At 48.7% G+C, this 15,982-nt stretch overlaps 1 protein-coding gene across 1 annotated transcript in view; it reads right to left on the reverse strand.

Moving 5' to 3' along the window:
* The window catches only part of MERTK (MER proto-oncogene, tyrosine kinase), a 63,705-nt gene extending 57,518 nt beyond the window's left edge, over positions 1-6,187 (reverse strand). Inside the window, exon 1 of the mRNA XM_084623572.1 lies at positions 6,057-6,187. The gene's annotated coding sequence lies outside the window, so the exon portion shown is untranslated. The remainder of the gene's footprint in view (positions 1-6,056) is intronic.
* Between the last annotated feature and the right edge of the window lie 9,795 nt (positions 6,188-15,982).

The following is a 15,982-nucleotide window of genomic DNA, read 5'->3' on the forward strand; positions in this document are numbered from 1 at the left end:
TAGTAAATAAGCAATCATTCACCATTTTCTAACATACTAAAAATATACAATTAATAGGAATCTGAAGTTATTAAGCTATATAATTGCTTAAACAAATTTATATAATTATAGTGCACCCTCCTGGGTAGCAAAACAATGTACCAAATCTAGTGTAAAGGCTCTATTGAGTTGTAAATAAGCATGTTTTAATGGTTATGTCAACCCATGAGAATGCACCTTTCTTTAGAAAATAACATGTACAAATGGAAAAGTTGCTTAAAATTTGTGATTTAAATCACTGTTTTGAATCACCTTGATTTAAATCAGACCACCCAATTAGTTTAGTCTTTCCCAGCTGCACATTCCATCAACCAGACTAGATTTTCAAACATTTTCCCAAGGAAAGCTAATAGCAACCTCCTATAAAGGTTTCATTTCCCTCCATCCTTACATGGTACTTCTCCTTTGGAGCTATTCATTTGAGTTTTCCCTAGATTGATGGCACTCCCGAGGCCAATCTTGCATCAAACTAAAAGTAGCATTTTAAAATAATTTCTCAGAAACAAAGTTGGGTATTTTAAGATTCTAGATCTGGAGAATATTCCCCACACAAATCATTTTACTAGATTATTTTTAAAAACTTCTATTGGATTTGATAGGCAAAATACACTGTTGGCTGGATCAATCTGCTGTGTTGATGGCAATACAGTTATGGCTGCTTACCACCAAGTCATGGAAAGGCAGGGCTGGAAGGGATCCCAAGAGGTCATCAAGTAGCCCCCTGCACTAAGACAGGACCAAGTAACCCCGAGACCATCCTGGCAGGTGTTTGTCCAACCTGTTCTTAAACACCTCCAATGGCAGCCTATTCCAGAACTTATCTACACTTGTAGTTAGAAAGTTTTTCCTCCTATCTAACCTAAATCTCCCTTGCTACAGATTAAGCCCATTGCTTCTTGCCCTACCTTCAGTGAGTCAGGTTTTTTTAAAACCTTTGATCGTTTTTGTTGCTTCTCCTCTGGACTCTCTCCAATTTGTCCACACTTTCCTAAAGTGTGATGCCCAGATTTGGACACAATAACCTCTCATGTCTTACAAATGATACTTCTGTTAATACACCCAATGATATTAGCCTTTTTCACATCACATTATTGACTCATATTCAATTTGTGATCCACTATAACCCCTCGATCCTTTTCAGCAATACCACTGCCTAGCCAGTTATCCCCCATTTTGTAGCTGTGCATTTGATTTTTCCGTCCTAAGGGAAGTACTTTGCACCTGTCTTTATTGAATTTCATCTTGTTGATTTCAAACCAATTCTCCAATTTGTCACAACTGTTTTGAACTCTAAACCTGTCCTCCAAAGTGTTTGAAACCCCTCCAGCTTGGTGTCATCTGCAAATGTTATAGGCATACTCTCTACTCCATCATCCAAGTCATTAACGAAAATTAATTGAATAGTACCAGACCCAGGACTGACCCCCTGCTGGCCCCCACTAGATACACCCTCCCAGTTTGACACTGAACCACTGATAAATACTCTCTGAGTACAGGTCTTTCAGACAGTTGTGCACCCACCTTATGTTAAATTCATCTAGACCACATTTCCCTAGTGTGCCTATGAGAGTGTCACATGGAATGGTGTCAAAAGACTTACTAAAACTAATCATGTCTACTGCTTGCCCCCCATCTGTAAGGCCTGTAACTGTCAAAGAAGGAAAATAGGTTGCTTTAGCATGATTTGTTCTTGACAAATCCATGCCGGCTATTCCTTACAACCCTATTATCCTCTAGGTGCTTACACATTGATTGTTTAATAATTTGTTCCAGTATCTTTCCAAGGATCAATGTTAGGCTGACTGGTTTATAATTCCCCGGGGTTCTCTTTGTTCCCCTTGTTAAAGAAAAGTACTACGTTTGCCTTTCTCCAGTCCTCTAAGACTCCAGATATCCTCCAGGAATTCTCGAAGACAACTACTAAAGGTTCATAGATTGCTGCAGCTGGATCCGCAAGTACCCTTCATCAGACTCTGCCAACTTGAATACATCTAACTTTGGCTTCCCCCTTGTTGTTAATACTAATTGTGTTGAGTATCTGGTCATCATTAACCTGTTCAGTGAAGATTGAAGCAAAATAGGCATCAAACATCTCAGTCTTCTTGATTTCATCAGGTAGTAGCTCTCCTTCCCTGCTAAGTAGAGCACCCATGCTTCCCTCTGTCTTTCTCTTGCTCCTAATGTATTTAAAGAACCTCTTCTCATTGCCTTTTATGTTCCTTGTTGGGTGCCTTTGCCTTTCTGATTTTGTCCCTACATGCTTGTGCTGTTCTTTTGTACGCCTCCTTTGCAATTCGCCCATGTAGCCACTTTTTGTAGGATTCCTGTTTGACTTTCAGGTCAGTAAGGAGCTCCTGATGCTGCCACATTGGCTTCTGACTAGTCTTCCTATCTTTCCTTTGTGCTCGGATAGTTTGCAGTTGTGCCTTTAATACTGGCTCCTTAAGAAACTGCTGGCTCTCCTGAACTCCTTTTCCCCTTAGATTTTCTTCCCGTGGGACCTTAGCTACCCGTTCTCCATGTATGTTAAACTCTGCTTTTTTGAAGTCCATTGTCCTTATTCTGCTGCTCTCATGCCTTCCTTTCCTTGAACTAATCGACTTCATGATTCTGTGATCGCTTTCACGCACCTTCAGATGCGATGCCAATTCCTCCCTCTTGGTCAGAATCAATTCTAAAATGGCTGTCCTCCTAATTATTTCTTCCACTTTCTGAAACAAAAAGCTGTCCCGAATACATTCTAAGAACTTACTGGAAATGTTGTGTTTTGCCATGTTACTTTCCCAGCAGATGTCGGGGGTTTTAAAGTCCCACATTCCTACCAGGTCTTGTGTTCTGGATATTTCTGTTATTTGTTCCAGAAATGCCTCATCCACCTCCTCTTCCTGATTTGGTGGGCTATACTGGCCCCTGACCACATCACCCCTGTTTTTTCACCCCTTTTACCTTTACCCAGAGACTCTCAGCTGGTCTGCATCTGGCCTCCTTCTGGATCTCAGAACAAATGATGTATAATGCCACACCTCCTCCCTTTTAATCCTGCCTGTTCTTTCTACACCCCTCTATACCAATATTTCAGTCACACCATGAATTTGATCCATCTTGATTAACCTGTTGCTTTCAAAAATATATTCACCGGTTATAAAGTAAATCAAAGAATGAGTAGAAAGTTGTGACCTGTTTACCCAACAAGAACATTCAATATGCCTTAACTGAGTCCAGTTTTTAGCTGGTTGGTACTCCTGAATATCAAACACCTCAAAGATTTTACTACCTCATTAATTTCCCCATTGTGACTAGCTGAGCACAGACAATTCGAGGGGACGTTAGAGAGAGCCAGCAAACAGGACCTAAGTTTGAGGCTGGATACATTTCTTTGCTAAGGTGATTGCTATTTTTACTCATGAAAAATGATACTTTTAGACAGAAATTTGCAAAGTCACAAAATTGGTTCCCAGTCTCGTCTGTTCTTACAGAGTAAACAGAAATGCTCTCCCGGTTCAAGATGCAAAACAACTGTCTTAAGCTGAAAGAATAGCTAAGCTTTTTAAGTCTGCACAATAATCTTAACCATAACACAAACAAAGAGCATGTGACCGCTGCTGAACCTTCCCTATGCTACTTGTTGTTTACTTACATGGTACTAAAACCCAGTGACCAAGTGATCCGAGGAAAAATGCCTTAACAGCTCTGTAACAGATTGCTCAGAGAAAACTTTCTTGTCTGCTTGCTAAGCACCTCTGAAACTGAACCTTCCTGACACAACCCAGCCAGCTACAATTTATTCTTAGACCTTTTGTTTTGTTGTTATTCATACATTTCAAAAGACAATGACGCAGTGGTCTACAGTGTAACGGACTGACCAGCTAACTAGCCATAAAAAAAGCAGATATGACCGAAAAAACCCAAAGATATCAAACCAGCTCTCCATGCTCTCAGAGGGCTTGGCCGTTTCCTTTCTGGTTACCAGACTGGGGAATAAAGCCATAAACAAGAATATTTGTCTATTAACACATGCAAGAAATTTCACCAAAGGTTTAAAAGGAAATGGGGAAAGCCATCCCACACTTGAAATGATACTTCTCTACTCCAGTTCTAGTAAGGAGCTATCTGAATTCAATTAGAATTCATGACTTCACTAACCCTATATTCCTCATTAAGGGCCAAAAGCCGTGTTTACAAATGGGTCTTTCCCCTCCCACGTGTTGTTGACACATCTCCGTTCCTCACATTGAGGGTCACACGGATCCATCAAGAGAGCTTACATCTCATCAACAGCTTCAGTCTCTCCGTCCCAAAAGACGGTTTTCTAAATCGCTTCATGGGAATGCATCTCAGGTAACAGAACAGAGACACCAGAAAGAATCCAGTCTCTTCGGTAACTTTCTCACTTCTGAGGGCCAAGCCATTACCAGATCACTGTTGTAAATCCAGGAACGTTTCCACAAATTCTCTGCAGGCTTATAGGTACCACACTTTTACCCCACTGTATTCACCATGAATCTTCAACGGGTTACAACCAGTGGTGACCCATCTACTTAGGACTAGCTCCTGATCCACATGGGGGAACAGAATTCCCAGCAGCTTACAACAGAATATGAGGAAGAGACTGCGGTCACCCTCGTGTGAGCCCTTAGATCAAAACAGCCTAGTGTTCGAGAGGGACGGGTCAGCACATTCGTGGCCGCAGACTAAGAGAAGTCCTCTATCTGCAGAACAGTGCAATGACCCCGCTGTTCTCACCCAGCTGCTGCACCTGAGTGCTCTTGGATTTGCTCCAGGAACAGGCGGGCAATTCAGGCACCCCAGCCCATTGAGCCCATGGCCTGTGCTGAAATGGCCAGCAAGGCTGGCATGTCCGATAGGGGGCCAGAACATAGACACTAGACCATTTGAAAACTGCACACGGGAGCTTATCCCAGCATCGTGGTCTAACTCATCTCAGATAGCGGCAGGCGGTGCTCCGGCTGGGCTGGTGGCTGTAAGAACTTTAACAGGGCCGGGGGAGCGGGCTCCCCCCCCCCACCCAGGAGCCTTGGACAACTCTGTTCTAAGGGGGCAAGAGCGTCCCTCACCCATCCCACTGACCAGACGGCCCCATGGGCCGCAGCAGGAGGCTAAACCCTGCAGACAGCAGGCCTGGGCTTCCAGTGGGTCCTCTGCCCCAGAGATGCACTGGGCGGGGGGCAGGCTCCGCTGCCCAAGAGGCCACACAGATACCCGCCAGTGTGTGGGGACCGGGCCCTGCCAGGGCAGCGCTGCGCAGGGACCCCGCACTGTGCCCCACAGCCTGCTGGGCACCCACTGCGCCCGCCACACAGGCTGGGGAGCCCTGTGCGCACACTCACAGCCCCCCTGGACACCCACTATGCCCCCCATGCGCGCACCCACACCGTGCCCTCCCCACAGGCTGGGGAGCCCTGTGCGCACACTCACAGCCCCCCTGGACACCCACTACGCCCCCCATGCGCGCACCCACACCGTGCCCTCCCCACAGGCTGGGGAGCCCTGTGCGCACACTCACAGCCCCCCGGCCCGCCCACACCCACACTGCACCCCCCGTGCACCCACTGCAGCCCCCCCCCACGCAAACACACTGCCCCCCCCGCAACACACACACACACACTGCCCCCCCCGCAACACACACACACACACTGCCCCCCCCGCAACACACACACACTGCACCCCCCGTGCATCCACTGCAGCCCCCCCCACGCAAACATACTGTCCCCCCCGCGCACACTGAGCCCCCCGGACAACACGCACACTCACACCGCCCCGTGCCCCCAGCGCGCACACACACACACTGCCCCCCCCGCAACGCACACACACACTGCCCCCCCCGCAACGCACACACACACTGCCCCCCCCGCAACGCACACACACACACTGCCCCCCCCGCAACGCACACACACACACACACTGCCCCCCGCAACACACACTGCCCCGCGCCCCCCCCGCAACACACACACACACACACACACACACACACACACGTCCCCCGCCCCGGGACTCACCCAGCGCCGCGAGCAGCAGCAGCAGCAGCAGGTCCCGGCCCATGGCAGCCGCGCGGTGCCGGGATCCCCCTGCCCCGCTGCCGCCAGACCCGAGCCGCCGCCGCCGCTCCAGACTCCGCTCCGGGGCGGGGCGGGGCCGGGCGGCTCCGCCTCCTGGTCCGGCCCCGCGGCTGCGGCCGAGCGCCCTCCGGGGGCGGGGCTGTGCGGGGCGGGGGGCTGTGCGGGGCAGGAGCTCCGGGGGCGGGGCTGTGCGGGGCAGGGGGCTCCAGGAGCGGGGTTGTGCGGGTTAAGGAGCTGTGCGGGGCAGGGGGCTCCAGGAGCGGGGCTGTGCGGGGCGGGGGGTTGTGCGGGTTAAGGAGCTGTGCGGGGCGGGGGCTCCAGGAGCGGGGCTGTGCGGGGCAGGGGTTTGTGCGGGTTAAGGGGCTGTGCGGGGCCGGGGGTTGTGGGGGTCGGGGGGCTGTGCGGGTTAAGGGGCTGTGCGGGGCAGGAGCTCCGGGAGCGGGGCTGTGCGGGGCGGGGGGTTGTGCGGGTTAAGGGGCTGTGCGGGGCCGGGGGTTGTGCAGGTCGGGGGGCTGTGCGGGGCAGGAGCTCCGGTCGGGGGGCTGTGCGGGGCGGGGGGTTGTGCGGGTTAAGGGGCTGTGCGGGGCCGGGGGTTGTGCAGGTCGGGGGGCTGTGCGGGGCAGGAGCTCCGGTCGGGGGGCTGTGCGGGGCGGGGGGTTGTGCGGGTTAAGGGGCTGTGCGGGGCAGGAGCTCCGGTCGGGGGGCTGTGCGGGGTAGGGGCTCCGGGAGCGGGGCCGTGCGGGGCAGGGGGCTCTGGGAGCGGGGCCGTGCGGGGCAGGGGGCTCTGGGAGCGGGGCCGTGCGGGGCAGGGGGCTCTGGGAGCGGGGCCGTGCGGGGCAGCGGGCTCCGGGCAGGGACTCTGGGCATGGGACCGTGTGAGCAGGGGCTGCTGGGCACCCCTGTGCAGGGCACTGGGTTCCAGGCACAGGGCTTTGCGGGGCAGGGGCTTCTGGGCTTCCTGGTGCCCAGCCACTGCCAGGTGGAATCGGTACCTGCAGGGTAGCTCGGGGGCACCTGGTGCCCAGAACCTGGGACAGCCATGGGATGTGGGGGAGGGCAGAGCCCGCCCCAGACTATTGCATCATCCAGCCCCAGCAACACTTCAGGGATGGTAAATCCCGTGGATCTAGGGAACAGACTTTATTCCCACCTCTCGGCTGTGCCCACTTGAGTGAGGGGAAGATTGATACGCTCCCTTCCTTGTGGGGAAAGCTGACGGTAAATATGTCCGTGCCCAGCCATGCCCTCCAGCTCCAATGTGCGCTGCTGCCCTATCCCATTCCTGGGCGCCAGCAGTGAAAACATGAGGAGCCATCCTAGCCCTGTGAGTCCTTGAACTGTGGCCACCAGAACTGGATACAGAATTCCAGTAGCGGTCGCACCAGTTCCAAATTAAGAGGTATAATAACCTCTCTGCTCCTACTTGAGATTCCCCTGTTCATGGGGAATCACATTAGCTCTTCTGGCCATGGCATTTCATGGGGAGCTCATGCACAGGTGATGAAATCCACAGCACCGAAATCTTTTTCAGAGTCCCTGCTCCCCAGGATAGAGTCCCCCATCCTGGAAGTGTGGCGCATTTACAGTTAGCCATATTAAAACACATATTGTTTGCTGGTATCCCGTTTGCCAAGTGATTGGTGTCAATGACCTGTCTTCTTCATTATTTACCCACCCCTCCAATGTCTGTGTCATTTGCACAGTGTCATCGTGATGATTTTATGTTAATATAAATGTTAAATAGTGCAGGGCCAAGGACTCGTTCTTGTGGGATCCCTCTAGAAACATACCTGCCCATTTACAAGTACATTTTGAGACCTATTAGTTAGCCAGTTTTTAATCCTTTTAATGTATGTTATGGCAATTTTATATCTTCCTAGTTCTTTATAAAAATGTCATGCGGTACCAAGTCAAATGCCTTACAGAAATTTATTAATAACAATTTATTATCAACACTATTCCCTTTACTAAACTTGTAATCTCATAAAAAAAAATACCAAGTTAGTTTGACAGGACCTGTTTTCCTTAGACCCATGTGATTGGCATTAAATATATTACTGTCATTTAATTTTGTGTTAATTGAGTCCCATATTAGCCATTCCATTACCTTGCCCGTGATCAATGTCAGACTGATAGGCCTATAATGACTTGTGTCATGTGTCTACCCTTTTCAAATATTGGCACAACATTAGCTTTCTTCCAGTCATTTGGAACTTCTCCAATGTTCAGAAACTTACTGAAAATCAACTACTGAAAATCAGCATTAATGGTCCAGTGAACTCCTCAGCCAGCTCCTTCAAAACTCTTGGATTCATAGTTTCCCAGTGGTTTACCAAAATTTTGAAGAAGAATCAAGTCACTGAAAGAGATTATTAATTATATTGAAGCAATCAAGGATCAGGGCACTTTTGAGCTAGGCAGGTAAGAGTCATACAGTAAGGCCTTGTCTACACTACAGGGAAAAGTCGATCTAAGCTACACAATTTGTGTTACATGAATAGCATAACTCAAGTAGATGTAGCTTAGATCTACTTACCGCAGGGTCCACACTACGCGATATCGATGGGAGATGCTTTCCCATCGACTCCCCTTGCACTTCTCGATCCAGTGGAGTACAAGAGTTGACAGGAGAGCGATCTGTGGTCGATTTTGCAGGTCTAGTCAAGACCCTCTAAATCGACCGCCAATACATCGATCACCACATCGAACCTCCGGTAGGTGTAGACAAGCCCTAAAAATCCAGTCCAATTGTTCTTGTATGACCATTTATAAAGGTGCTTATAAAAACAGTAAATTACCTAATTCACTACCAAGGCAAGAACTATATGTAATCTAGTCTGAAATGTTTTCCAAGTGGAAAGTTTAAAAAATAACCAGGAGAAAATTCAAAAGTTCAATAAAAAAGTGAACAAATCAATTCCAGACGTCTTTGCTTTTGGGATCAGCTTGTTCAGTGGAGTTTCTGATCCATTAGTGGCAGAGATCCAATTTCAGTCTCTCTCGCTTGTAGTCCAGTTCAACCTCTAGCATCTTGAAATAATCAACAGCTAAGAAAGGGCACGTGTCCCCCCACAGCCCAGAATAAAGAAAATGAGAAAAATGTAACACAACTATTGCAAGAAAGCTGATAATCTTTTATCTACTCCATGGGACCAGCTTCCCCTCCTGCATCCCCACAGCACTCCAGCTTCCCAGAGATTTTGGGGGTGTTTCTCCCACTGTATCTCAACCCACTGAATAACCAAGACAGAGAGCCCGGCTCCCTCCAGTCATCTTAGGGCTGCTACTGGAAACTACTATTGGAAGCCTGTGGTCTTCAGTTCGGCTTTACTGCAGGGGTGCAGCTTCTGCTCACTTCACTTCCTGCTGCTGCTGTTGTATGAGTTCTAATTTGTCTTAGGAGAGAGGCAGGGCCAATTTCTGTCAAAGGGAAGAAAATTCACTGGGCGCTTAAAGGCGGCCTTGATAACTATTGGTTTTAAGTTGGCGAATTTGGGTCATTTACCCAAATAGGTTGAATTTTAATCTCACCCACACTGGTGTAACTGTGGCCTCTGAAATTTGTCACTGACTGCACTGGAGTCACTCTGGATTTATGTGGATGTAAATGGAGAGCAGAATCCGCCACGCTGACCTTCACTGTCTATACAGTGAATTTAAGGGGCCCAGCTGCACTTTTCAGTCTTGCAGTTCCCATAGTCGCTGTTGCTGTCCTGGGCATTTCCTGTGCATGTCTGGAATATTTGTGCTAACCAGCCACCGGCCGTTGCCACAGGAAACATGAAAAGATCTCTCACTTCACCAGCCAAAGGAAGCAGAGATGTAAAATTACGGCCTCTCTCCCACATCCCAAACAACCACCCCTATGTAACATTACACATAAATATGCTCATGCACATGCTGCTTTTATCCTCATCTTTTGCGCTGCCATCATGATTTTCTCATCTCAGCATTATTTATTTATGAGGTGCATACGTGTGCGTGGCAATTTAAAAATGAAAGACATGCTCATTATAGATGGGGCTGATCCCATCACCTACAGTTAAGGATGCCTGATGCTTCCCATTGTAGGGCCCTATTTCAGTTGCCAGGGCTCAAATTTTCCATCCTGGGTGTCTGCTTCAGGCTGATTAAAATAAAGCAACCCATACATTTCAGGCAAAATGGGTTAGGTGTCTCCAGGAGGGAATTCGGGGAGAAATACATTATGTTACCCATGTTAAAAAATGCTGGTACCCCCAATCTTTGGAGCAGGATCTGGACATGTTGCAAAGGGCTAGCCTTTGTATCGGGGATGTTTGTTTTGCTGTCCCCAGAAAATCTGACCAAATTTGGCCAGGTTATAAGCCTCTAAGAAAAAAAAAATCACAGTTTGCACATACTTGGGAGAGATTTACTAGAGCTTCACAGCTTAATTCCATCAACACTGAGCATGCTCCATGCAGGACTTTCCCTGCGTTTGCAGTTCTAGGCTGCTCCAGGACAGGGTGGGGCATATGTGGAACTGACAGCCGGGAGCCTGTTTCTCCTGTACTCTCAGTGACCTCTCCCCACCACGGGACTGAAGCAAAGTGGAGGAGGAAGCTATCTGACCTGAATGCAGAGGAGGAAAGAACAAGACCTGGGGTAGAGCGGGGTTGAAAGGTGGGGAGTAGGTTGTGCCATGGAACCTGGAGGGTGGGGGAAGACTGGGACTGGTTGGACAAAGGGACTGGGAGCCAGGGGTGGGAGATGCACAGAGGAGACTGGGACTGACTGGGCAAGGTGACTAGGAGCCATACAGGCAAATGGGGAGGACTCGGAGTGTTTGGGTGGGAGAGACTGAGATTGGATGAGAAGTCAGGTGCAGGGGGGCTGGGACTGGCTGGGAAGGAAGACTGGGACAAAGAGTTGGGGGGAGTATTGAGAATGGACAAGGAGCCTGGGCAGGAAGACAGGGACTGTGGGGCAGGGGGGATGGGAAACATGGGTGTGCAGTGACAGGAGGCCATGGGAGGGGAAGCAGCGAAAGATCAGATGGGGAATTGTGAGGTGGGAACTGGAGCTGACTGGGCAAGGAGACTAGGACTGGGATGAGAAGTCCAAGGAGTAGAGACTGGGACTGGCAAGCTGTGGAGGATGGGACTCAGACATGGAGCCAGGAGTGGGAAAGAGACAGGACTCGGACAGGCTGGAGGGGATGGGGCAGACAATTGCATCCCCACTCGAGCATGCTCCCCTTCAGAGTCTGGAATGGAACCCTGAACAGCAAGTGCCATAAACAATGGAACCTGTGACAGATGTTAGTTACATTGCTTAATGCACTACAGAAAGGGAACCCAAGATCCCTGAGTCTCTGCTGTCAGCAAATATCTGTGATACCCACGGGCAAAGTGTGTGTCATCCCCCTCCAGTGCTGGTTCATAGAGAGGATGACAACCTACTATTGCTATCAGTTATTCTGTTAGCTCAAGTGACAGCGGCTATGCCATGGATCTAAAGGCCTACTGCTGATCCAGCCCTACTGCTGATCCAGCCCTACGGCTGCCCTAGGTGGGTCTCAATATGATGCCACATAATGGAATTTCTATTTTTTTTCAGTTTGCTTTTTTAAACACACAAAAAGCTAAGTTAAAAGAACATTATTGAGGTTGCAAATTCAGGCACCCAAGAGTTAGGAAATGCCATGATAAGATTGCCCATGCAACCTTAACTTTGCCCCCTTGTTTGTTTGTAATTAGATGACCATGTACTATTTTTGCAACAATACCCTTACCTCATTTGGTGCACAGGATGGACCTTCTTTGGGGATGAATCAGGGGTTTGTAGTGAAGAAGGAATCTACAGGACCTCTCTCTACCTTAGTTCGTTGCAGAAGTTGGAAGATGTATAGTGAATGAGATGGGACTGTGGGAAAAGAAAGGGTGGTCTTGTGGTTAAATAATTTGAATGTTACCCTGAAAATTTGGATTCTATCCCTGCGTCTGCCATTCAGTTCCTATGTGATGTTGGGCAGGTCACCTAAACCAGACTTTTCACAGGTGATCACTAATTCCTCGTTCTCTGGGCACCTGACAAGTGCCGCATGCTGCTGAGGAAGGTGAAAAACCCCAGGGTCTCTGTCAATCTGACCTTGGGGAAAATTCCTTCCCAGCCCCAAATATGGTGATCAGTTAGACCCTGAGCATGCGGGCAAGACCCACCAGCCAGACACCTGGGAAAGAATTCACGGTAGTAACTCTGAGCCCTCCCCATCTAATGTCCCATTTCTGGTCACTGGGGATACTTGCTACTGGCTGTCATAGATGGGCCACATGCCATTGTAGGCAATCTGATCATATGATGGCCTCCATAAACTTAATAAGTTAGAGTTTTTGCCCCCACTACTCCCCTTGGAAGGCTATTCCACAACTTCATTCCTCTGCTGGTTAGAAACCTTCATCTAATTTCAAGCCTAAACTTGTTGATGACCGGTTTATGTCCATGTGTTCTTGTGCCAGCATTGGCCATTAACTTACATAACTCCTCTCCATTCCTGGTGTTTGTCTCTCCGCTGTATTTAGAGAGAGCAATCATATCTCCCACAGCCTTTGTTTGGTTAGGCTGAACAAGCCAAGTTCCTTGGCAATCATATCTCCCACAGCCTTTGTTTGGTTAGGCTGAACAAGTCAAGTTCCTTGAATCACCTTCTGTAAGGTAGGTTTTCAATTGCTCTGATCATCCTAGTAGCTCTTCTCTGCACCTGTTCCAATTTGAATTCATCTTTCTCAAACTTGAGAGACCAGAACTTCACACAGTATTCCAGGTGAGGTCTCACCTGGGCCTTGTATGATGGTACGAACACTTTCCTGTCCCCACTGGAAATACCTTGCCTGATGCACCTGAGGACTGCATTAGACTTTTTTTCATGGTCGCATCACATTGGCAGCTCATAGTCTTGTCTGGTCAGCCAATAAATGCTTCCAACTGACACATCCCCAGCTTATAGCAAAACTTCTTGGCATTAGTCCCTAAGTGCATGACCTTGGACTTTGCACTATTAAATTTCATCCCATTTCTACTACTCCAATTTCAAGGTCAGCCAGATCTTCTTGTGTAATCTGGTCCTCCTCCATACTGACCATACCTCCCACCTTTGCACCATCTACAAATTTTATTTGCACACTCCCACTTTTTGTGCCAAGTTCAACAGGACTCAGGATCCTCAGGACCAGATTTTTAAAGGTATTGAGCAGCCTTAGGGTGCAGATAGGCACATTGTGAGATTTTCAAAAGTGCCTAGGCACCTCATTCCCATTGAAATCAACCAGAGCTGGGTGCCTAGGTGTTTTGGAAATCCCACTAGGTGCTTACTGTTGTTAAGTGCCGAAGGCTGGAATGTTGCTGCCATGGTAACGCAGTCCAGGGGCTGCTTTGAGTTTTTCCAGCTGCTCCGCACTTGTGTCCGAGATGCCAATGTTGTTAACAAAAGCATAGAATGCAGCTTGCTAATTCAACAGACCTAAATGTTATTCATAAAGAATGACCACTGGCACAGTTCGGTGACAAAGGCACTCGGCCAGGTTTATTGCCCTCAAGACAGTCCTAGCACACCATAGGAGTTACAGGCCCTGTAACACATCAGTGCCCAGTGGTAAGGAGAGGCGTAGCCAGCAATAGAAATTTCTGCTGACCCCTCAGGTGCACAAAGGGTTAAGGTGAGGCACCCCAATATTTATAGACTGAGACAAACAACTTCCGCACGTGTTTCAGGACACCTGCTTATTACCTCCCTTTGCATTATGCTCCAGGTGTCTTGCACAAAACATCCTCTTATCTAGTGTTAGCTCAGGATGTCCCTGGGCTAATCTTCTGGAGTGTGTTCTCACGTACACCCAGTATCTGTTGCTGCTTAGAAGTGCCTGTGTTTTAGCTATGCTAGCAATACTTTTGCCTAAGTCATGTGTCGGACAGTGAACTTATAAACATCTGCTTTAATCCATGGCCTGACTTTGGTTCACAGCCTCTGGTTCGGGCCTCAGATCTTGCACCAGGCCCTGCGCTCCAGGTTCTCTCTCCTACACTTATCTGATCTTTAGGCTCTTAAATACTTTACTAATCTGGCCCTAAATGCCTAAATCATTTTTGAAAATGGGACTTAGGCTCCTAAGTCACTTGGTACTTTTGAAACTTTTACCCTTAGTGCGTAATCAGTTCCCCTGTTTCCCCTGTGTAAGCCATGGGACGGCTCTCGTGTGTAAGTGTTTGCAGGGTCAGGGCCACAAGCCCCAATCCTGCTTGCTTTGCGCTCTGTGACAGACCCCCTGAAGACAGTAACATTTGTAAATGACATACTGAGCATGGGTGGGGGAAATGTCACTGCATCATTAAATGCGGACTCCAGTTAGATGCCGGTGTGTGCGCGCACAGGTCTGGAAGTGAAGACGTTAAAAATTGGTTTAGAAGCAACCCTTGGGCTTTGTCTGACTGCTGAAATGTACATGTGTTTCATAGTGCCATCGGCATAGTGCTCACAAGAATCACTGCAAGGGATCGAGTAAGAGCATCGTGGACAATTCTTTCCCGCCTAACCAAAATGTAATGCAGTGCAGTTCATTCCAGCTCAGTTTCCCTCCTCCCTTTGCACAGGTGCTGAGAGGATGGATTTTAAGGGTTGCTACTTTGGGGGAGACAGAGGAAAAAGACTATATTTGGGAAGGGATGGTGCTACACGCAGGCGTTTGTGACATTTAATTAAGTACAATTGCACACCATTCTATCATTCTCCAAGAGCTCACTGGAACAATGACTAGTTTCATCAGAATAGCGGCTGATGTTAGCTGCCTGACATCTAGTGCTGGGAGCTGGAGATGCAATCAGGTTGTCACTATTCCGAGCATTATTCTTCTGAAAGGTCACGGGAGACCTCCGTGCATAGTCAGAAGAATTTTCAGTACGCAATACAGAACCCACCAAACCCAAGAGACTAGCCATCTCTAGTCCCAGATAGTGGGCTACATTTTCAACTGGTGTAAATCGGAGTAGCTCAGACGTCAATGGAATTTTGCTAATTTACAGCATGTGAGATTCTTGACATGTGTTGTGCTTCTTCTAGGGAATATCATTAAAATGCTTTGAAAACGCTACCGTTCTCCCCTGCCTGGCAGAGGAGTCTGATGGGTGTACACTGTTTGGGAGGCCTCCTGCAGCCCTGTGTCACCTTGCCCCAGTGGTGCCCTGGGGAGGTGGGCATGGAGGAAAGCCCCACGAAGCCAGATAGTGGTGTGTGCGGTTTGAAGGGGTTCTGTTTGACTGCAAGTCTAGTCAGATTTTTAAAAAAAGTGGTAAGAGTAGTTTTGGTCCTAGACCTGTCTCTGAATTCCCCTGCCAATTTGCAAGTACATTTTCCTGTTTGGAAAATGTTTTTCCTTCCTACATTGCAGGGTAAAAGACCCACACAATTGGGAGAACCTGACTGTGGCCCCAATCCAGGGCTGAGCTTCTCATGGGTGGACTTCTGCACATGCACGGAGCCATGCTGCAATTAATGGGGCTCTGTGCTGCCACCAGCCCCCCCCCCCCCCCCCCCCGCCACAAAGCTTGTTGCAGAAGTGTGGAAATATACTCAGGTGACTTAGTCCCATAGGCTTTGTCTACACTGCAATGTAAGCCCAGGGGTAGTAGAACTCAAGTTAGCAAACCTTGGGTTTGTTAACCTAGGACTTGAGCGTCTACGCTCATTTGTAACCCCAAGTTAGGAATTGTTGAACCCTGGGTCCCAACCTGGAGCTTCTGCATCTGCACTGTATTATGCAGGCCCGGGGCCAATCACCCATCTCCCAGAGTTCCTAGCGCCCCACAAAATGTGGCTGCTCTAGCCCTTTGTTCGTGGGGCAGTGTGGGAAAAC

This window comes from Lepidochelys olivacea (genome assembly GCF_965140295.1).
Source record: "Lepidochelys olivacea isolate rLepOli2 genome assembly, chromosome: 3".
NCBI classification, from domain to species: domain Eukaryota; kingdom Metazoa; phylum Chordata; order Testudines; family Cheloniidae; genus Lepidochelys; species Lepidochelys olivacea.